Consider the following 7,483-nt stretch of genomic DNA (forward strand, 5'->3'; position numbering starts at 1 on the left):
GCCTATTCATTCCCTTATTTCTTTTAACTTCTACTGTATTTTCAGTTCTACACTGCGGTCATTGAGTCTGTCCTGTGCTCCTCCATCACAGTCTGGTATGGAGCAGCCACTAAACAGGACAGGAGCAGACTGCAGCGGACTGTACGGGCAGCAGAAAGGATCATCGGCACCCCCCTGCCCTCCATCCAGGATCTGTACCTCTCAAGAACCAGGAAACGGGCAGGGAAAATCATCACAGACCCCTCACACCCTGCACACAGACTTTTTGATCTGCTGCCCTCTGGCAGACGGTACAGAAGCCTGCAGACCAGGACCACCCGACACAGGAACAGTTTCTTTCCCCTCGCCATCTCCCTTCTTAACAGTTGACCTGTCACACTGCTCCCACTGCCAGACTGCAGCTGCACCTTATGTACATTTTGTAGTATTCATTCCACCTCATTCATTTCTGTATTTTATGTATATAAGTTTAGATTCGTTATTTATAGTTGGTTTACACAGCTTTGTGTATGTATGTGTAATGTGTATATATAGACACGTGTGTGTGTGTGTGTGTGTGTGTGTGTGTGTGTGTGTGGTGTGTGTGTGTGTGTGTGTGTGTGTGTGTGTGGGCTCACCTTAACAGCCTGTCGTGATAAGGAGAGACCTAACACTCGTGGAAATTATCCTGTGGTGTTGGGGAAGGAAAAATTAAACAGCAAAATTCTGTTTTGTCTTAAGATGAACCAATTTTAAAATCTGTTTAAAATAACAAAAATAAAATAAAGGGTTCGACTTGCATTTTGAAATCACTGAAAGTTAGGTCAATTATGGACAAAAAAGTTCTTTTTTTGGAAGGCATAATCAGAATGACTTGATATTGATATGGTATCACTGTGGGGCTGTATACTGTTGACCTAAAGTGGAATTACCCTGTGGAAACAGGAAATTTCCATTTTAGAGCATTTTGAAATCACTGAAAGGTAGGTCAATTATGGACAATTTGAAAAGGCTTTTATTTTGGAAAGGCAAAATCAGACTGACTTGATATTGATATGGTATCACTGTGAAAAAGACTGTGGTTGGAAAGTGTTGATATAAAGTTCAAATAGTATTTGGAAATACGACTTTTGCTTTTAAGAGCATTATTAAGTCATTGAAAGAGTAGTTCAAAAATGAAGATTCACAGGGCTTTTACTTTGAAATCCAAAATAAGATGGCCTTGATAGTGACAGGGCACAATTAGGGTACAAGGCTGTGTCATATAGATCTAACATTAGAGTTTGTAAAAAAAAAAAGCCAAATTATATGTTATTATGTTCTTAACATATCTGTTAATTCACTCGAAGTTGGCTTTTAACAACACAAAATAAAATAAGACCCCTATATCATATAATTTATTCCATATTTTCCTTGTTTGTTATGCTATGTTGGTCTCTCTAAAACAATATCTGTTAATACTCAACTACACGAAGTTGCGCTTCTTATTTTTGAAATCCCTGTTTCCCACATTCCATTCCCGTCAATACTGCTGTGTAATACACATGGAACGTAAAATAAAATGAACTGGAAAGGGCCTGGCTTGGACATCTAGTAGAGCTTGCTCTTATCCGACGCCGTGGTGTTAAATCGGTTCGCCGCCCTTATTCAGTTAAGATCCTTTTCAGCTTTGTTTTCTTTCTTGCGTTTTACTTAGCGCGAGATCTATCATATGCTGTCCCTCTTCTCGTTTGATGTGGTAGCTTCTCTCACCCAACTGTATCTTACTATGGAGAACATTAAATGCCAAATAAGCTCTTCAGAGACTACATGGTTCTTTTACCAGCTTTTAAGTTTTTATACATTGTTACTTTTCTTATATTTTACTATTTTGCTGGTTAAATGCCTTTCTCTCTACATTCGATATTCAATAGATATTCTTATATATTAAAGATGCTTAATACGTTTACCTAGCACCCCAACACGTATATTCCTTGTGTCTCCCCAGATTTTTCTATCTCAAACCTCTCATGTCAACATGTGAGCGCCGCAAAATGCTCATTCAACTGTCACACACAGAGATTAAAAGTTTGGACTATCGATATGTATGCTCACACTCAACTAACGCCTGCACAGAATCATAAGTAGAATTAATATATCATCTATCAAAAAGAAATTTTATATATACACGAATATGATACTGCATTATTATAATATGACAGCATTATTAGAACAACATCCTCTAGTACACTCTCCATTACTGAAGACAGCTAGCAATAACAAAAAAAAAATCAATAAAGATTGAAATGCAGATAAGACATGGAGATCTGTTTACTTCTAAGATTGGAGGATAGCTACAAGGCCCATAGTGTTTTTGTGCATTCATTGTTTACCTTAGAAAAACGTAATCACGAGCTCTCTAAATATACATAAGAGACAACCTATTAGTCATTACTAGTCTCCTCATTAACAAAGTTTTGTGTCAATCCTAACAAGTTACTGTCACGGTGTGACATTATTATTCATTATCTATAGGAGATAGCATTGAAATTCTATTAGATATACTTGATAGTGATAAACTATTATTTTATAAACGTAACGGATAAGTTAACAAGCATCTGTAATACACAGGGCGTGCCATAGACGAAAATATTATACTTAGTGCTTGATATTAGAGATCTTTACAGTGCGGCTACTCCGAATTTTTACTTGTTTCATCAGTGAGCACTTCTCGCATACATACTAAAATGCAATACCATCTGCTAGAGAACCATTGGCATAAGCTTCTCTTCTCTGTGTGTACTTGTGCGTATATCATCAGTTATCTGACAATAGTGATAATTAACTTTGTATGCAATTTTCTAGACAGGAATCATATAATATAATTCTATTAATTTATTACATATCTACATTCTTTCTGTACACAGATCGATAGTTATCAGTTGCTAAAGAAAATCAAATTTATATCTAACATACATTAAAACCATAATTTCATGCAATTGTTTTCACCATCTGCTCCAAGCACACTAAGAGTAAGAGAGCTATGTTTTATGTGCGTGCGATTACTACACTCATCACCTCATTGTTGCAAAATAGTATGCCAGCATAATAAAGCACAGGTCGCAGGAGAGTGGCACAATTTCAATATACTAGTCTCTAACTGGCACAAACTCAGCATGACGATCCAATCATTTTGCCCGCAATATTTTCACCGATCCTTCGTGGTAAGAGTCACTTCCGCACACTAGTACTCGTGGGCGCTGATGGCAGGAGGTTGGCTTTAACGCCCTGGTGCAGAGTTGGCAGCAAGCTCACTGTTCCGCGGGGTCAGTTGTACAAAGAGTTATCACGGTCTAGACGAGAGTTTCGATCGCTTAGTGCATCCTGGGCAGTGCGCTTCTGTCATATCGTCGATATGTGCTACGCGCGTCATGCAGATATTATCCTTGTAGTACGAAAAGTTCAAAGAGAAAATTAATGATAACCACAATTATGGATGACAATAAATGTGAGCTTGAGGTCAGATTATTTGTAGTAAGGAGGAAATAATTTTTACACTATTTGTCGTAAGAAACATACAATGATTTTCTTCCCACGCTACGCAACACCGTGGACAGGTCTTAGATGTTTTTATAGTCTATATGCATCTGTGATTGTATGTTGTAATATGAACATACATCTCTAATTTTGGAACAAGATAAAGTTGAATCAAATAGTCATTAATACAACAAACTATCAGAGTCTGAAAAGCAGTATCAAACTGAACAAACGTGGCAAACACGAACTGGAAAAAACAATGAGCTCCAATCTCCACACATCCATCGATATATTTATTATCGTACTCGCTTTAAATCTGCTTACACTATCGTATTGTACACAGGTAATCAGCAGGCACATGAACGATAAGTTCTAGCTTGTTAACTAGTTTGACTTTGTCGCTGTGGACTCGATAATCTTCTGACCACAAACCAAAGAATCACAATCCTGTGTGGATATCAACAGTTTTGTGAGCGCAAAACATCTGTTATGGTTGTATGTTAGTAGTATAATCTGAATTCATGCGTTTGTTCCTGTTCGAGATAATCAGCTCTTAACGACGCATTGAGGTGGAGCTGGATGGTAATCGTAAGCGGCTGTACACCAGTTTGTGGCTACAGTGCGGTTCCTCCAAATCAGTAATACTCGCACATACTTACTATCGTTAGATTACCATAGAAAAGAGACACCGAGTAACTCCATATATAGAGGCTTTACTTGTCTTCGCCTCTGCACTAGGCGCAGATGCTTGCTTCTGCGCGCGAGAGTGTTCTGCCCATTGTCAAGCGCACAGTGTTCTCAGATATGGACAATGCACTCCAGATAGATCCCAGATGACTGTACTTTCGCTTCACGCTGCCCAACGGAGCCAACGCGAGCGAAACAGAAGGGAGCCAACAGGGACATTTCCAGCTGTCCACACAGACTAAGTAAATAATAACTCCTGGGACCACTTTCATATTAACTGCTTAAGTGAAAATAGAAACAAGTTCAAATAATATATGTATGAACAAACATACAAATAAAGATAGCGCGATATACAATATCGGTCAGCAACTGCATCACACACTCGGACACATATCTTGCTAAAATAGAAAAGTTATTATGAGAACAAATCAAATAAAAACATACTACAGCATCAAACAGTGTTTAAAAGAATATTTTATTTGTTGTTCTCATGGGTACGACCATTCTGAGCAAGGAGTGTCTGTGTCTAACAGACACTACATATGAGATCTTATATGTAAAAAACTTTTTGCAGCCAACATGAAAATGGTAAATAAAGTGTTGTCTATGACTTTATTACTGATGCTCATCAGTAAAACTCCCAGGCAGACCCACTATTGTCATCATCAACACATTCCATTTGTTTTGCAGTTTTACAGGAGAACCGTGCTGGAAAACTAGCTGCACAGTTGATGAATGACCTCTTCCATTACAACTTCCACAAATATCAGTTGGTTTACACTGAAAAATATCACTGTATGTTTATGTGTATTATTGTGTAGGGTATTGTGTAGGTTGCTAGTGTGCTATGTCTGCTGCGTGTGCTCTGTTCACCGTCTGATAGCCGTAGACCTTCATGCACAGCATTCCACTGTGCTGGTGATAATGTCAGAGACTAGGATCAACACATTACACGAATACATGCATAGTTGACTCAGAAATGATACTCTAGAGAGCTGTTCATATTAGGTACTCTCTGAGTGTAGCTCTTATTAAATCAACATCAATGTTAACAGTCTACCCACTACTCTTGCATGTCTTCCTCACATTATAGTATGCGAGCAAAGCACAGGCTATGATTTAAATTATTAGTTGTCTATATAAGAATTCCAACTTTCTAGTGAAAAGAAATTAAGCTAACAGCTTTACAATAATAGAGATAAATGGACATATTATTCATGTCCCCGTATATTAATTTAAACTTTGTATATAAGCGAAACTGAGACTCAGAGGCTCATGCATCGTAAGATATGCGTGTAGTCATACCACAGACTCGCGTAGGACTTTTCATGCATTATATATCTTTAACAACCACAACCTTTAAAATCTTGTCAGAACTTGAGCTACTCAGTGGGTGAGCAAAGGGTGAAGATCCCTCAATACTATAGTTATAAAGTCAGTGTCCTCTTAAACCTGCATGGGCTTCTTCAATTTGTAGGCAGTATGTATCAACTCTGACAACTCACTTCCTTTTCTCTCAGAGAGAGCGTGTGATAAGCTCCAGTTATTTAGAGACATGTACATTGTGATATCATATATTTGCCTGTTCCTGATTTTAGTAGAACATTTGCCCATAATTACGATCAGTTGTCGTGGCTCACGTGACAGCATGTCAGATCTCTATCTCCGGGAGGAGATTGTTATGTGTAGAATAAGAACAGGGCATTGTTTCCTGAATGGCACTCTTTTTAGGATGGGGAAACATTTAACGGGGCTGTGTAATGTAATTGGTGTGGTGTTATGGAAACAATTGAGCATGTGTTTATTAACTGCAGAAGGTATGATAACCATAGGAGAATGATGCGGGTAGAATTGGGAATTAGGGGGGAACTCAGGTTTGAAAAGGTGGTTGACTGGCTAGGATGTCATGAAAGGAAAGGAGTGGTTCTTCGGTTTCTGAGAAGAACGGTATTGTTGAAGAGGATTTAAAGAGCTAAGTGCAGTCTAAGTAACAGCAGAGGGTGGCAGTAATGCAACTTCGATGGATGCAAGCTGCCGTTAAACTGGAAGAAGAAGAACAAGGAAATGGGACGTATCCGACAGCAGTGACTTGTTTCTGCAATGGGGTCTGTAAACACTACTACAAGGAAAAAGAGCTGTAGTCAACCTGCCCGGATACAACCTGTCCACACAGGTAAGCTTCTATTGCGCATGATTCTTCATTTGGGGTCTCGAGTGCCATATTTTCACATTTGACAGGTGGATTTTAACCATCCCGTTCTTCATGAGTTTGTCCGTCAGTTCATTCCTAATGTCACATCATTGGTTTCTGTTTCAGTTTTCATTATTGCCTTTAAAAAAATGCTTTCTGGTCAAAGTCAAAAAAAAGTTTCAAAACTGTTTCAAAACAATTTCAAATAGTTTTGTGTTTTGTGAAAAAGAACTACTGCCTTAACTTTTAGAACCTAAGGTAGTAGTTCTCTATTATTGCCCAGGTGCACAGTCACTCTGTCACAAGAAGAAAGATGCAAGTTTTCGTCTGCACAGTGAATCCTCTGACTGGAAGTTATCAACGCATGGAAAAAGTCCTCGGTTTTCCATCTTAACTGGTTTTCTGGTGGCGTTTTTCAACATTTCACTCCGTGTAAAAGTAATCCATATTTTTCTAGTCGCAGATTCCTCACATTAATGCGAATCTTTGTAGAAGCGACGACGCAATCTTAGTAAGACGCGTGTCGAGTCATTGACGTTTAGACGATTTAACGGGTCATGGGGAATTGGTTTTCTCTTAAGAAAACCGCTCCCATAAAGCATGCACTTTAAATAACGCGTTGGTCAGGATCAGGATATGTTTAGAGTTGCAGTTTTAAATTGATTGGAATGAATTGTTTCACACTGTTGGATTTGCAGATACAAACACAGAACGCATTTAAGGATTTCAGTTCAATAAATAAAAATCTATTTGGTCGATGTTATTGACTCAACTGATAATTAATTTCATATTTTTCCGTGATAATTTGATATGATCTGCTGACAAACCGAAGTATCTACGCGAAAGTAACTCTTGATGTTTTAGTATTTAAAGTTTCGGAGCTCTAATGCGCAGCTGCCATATTAGAAATAAACAGCAACACTGAGAGTGCACTCACGCGTTATAATAGTAAATTAAATTAAGATTTTTATTTCATCGCTCTGTGTGCGCATATTCTGTTATAGATTTATTTTTAATCACCCTTTTATCATTGTCACCTGATAAAGTGTCTGAATGGATTGCGCTGTATTCATAAGAAGCGCCATTTTACCAGTAGAGCCCCTCCCCCAT

This window comes from Haplochromis burtoni, unplaced genomic scaffold (genome assembly GCF_018398535.1).
Source record: "Haplochromis burtoni strain Fernald_Lab_line unplaced genomic scaffold, NCSU_Asbu1 Contig_919, whole genome shotgun sequence".
Taxonomy (NCBI): domain Eukaryota; kingdom Metazoa; phylum Chordata; class Actinopteri; order Cichliformes; family Cichlidae; genus Haplochromis; species Haplochromis burtoni.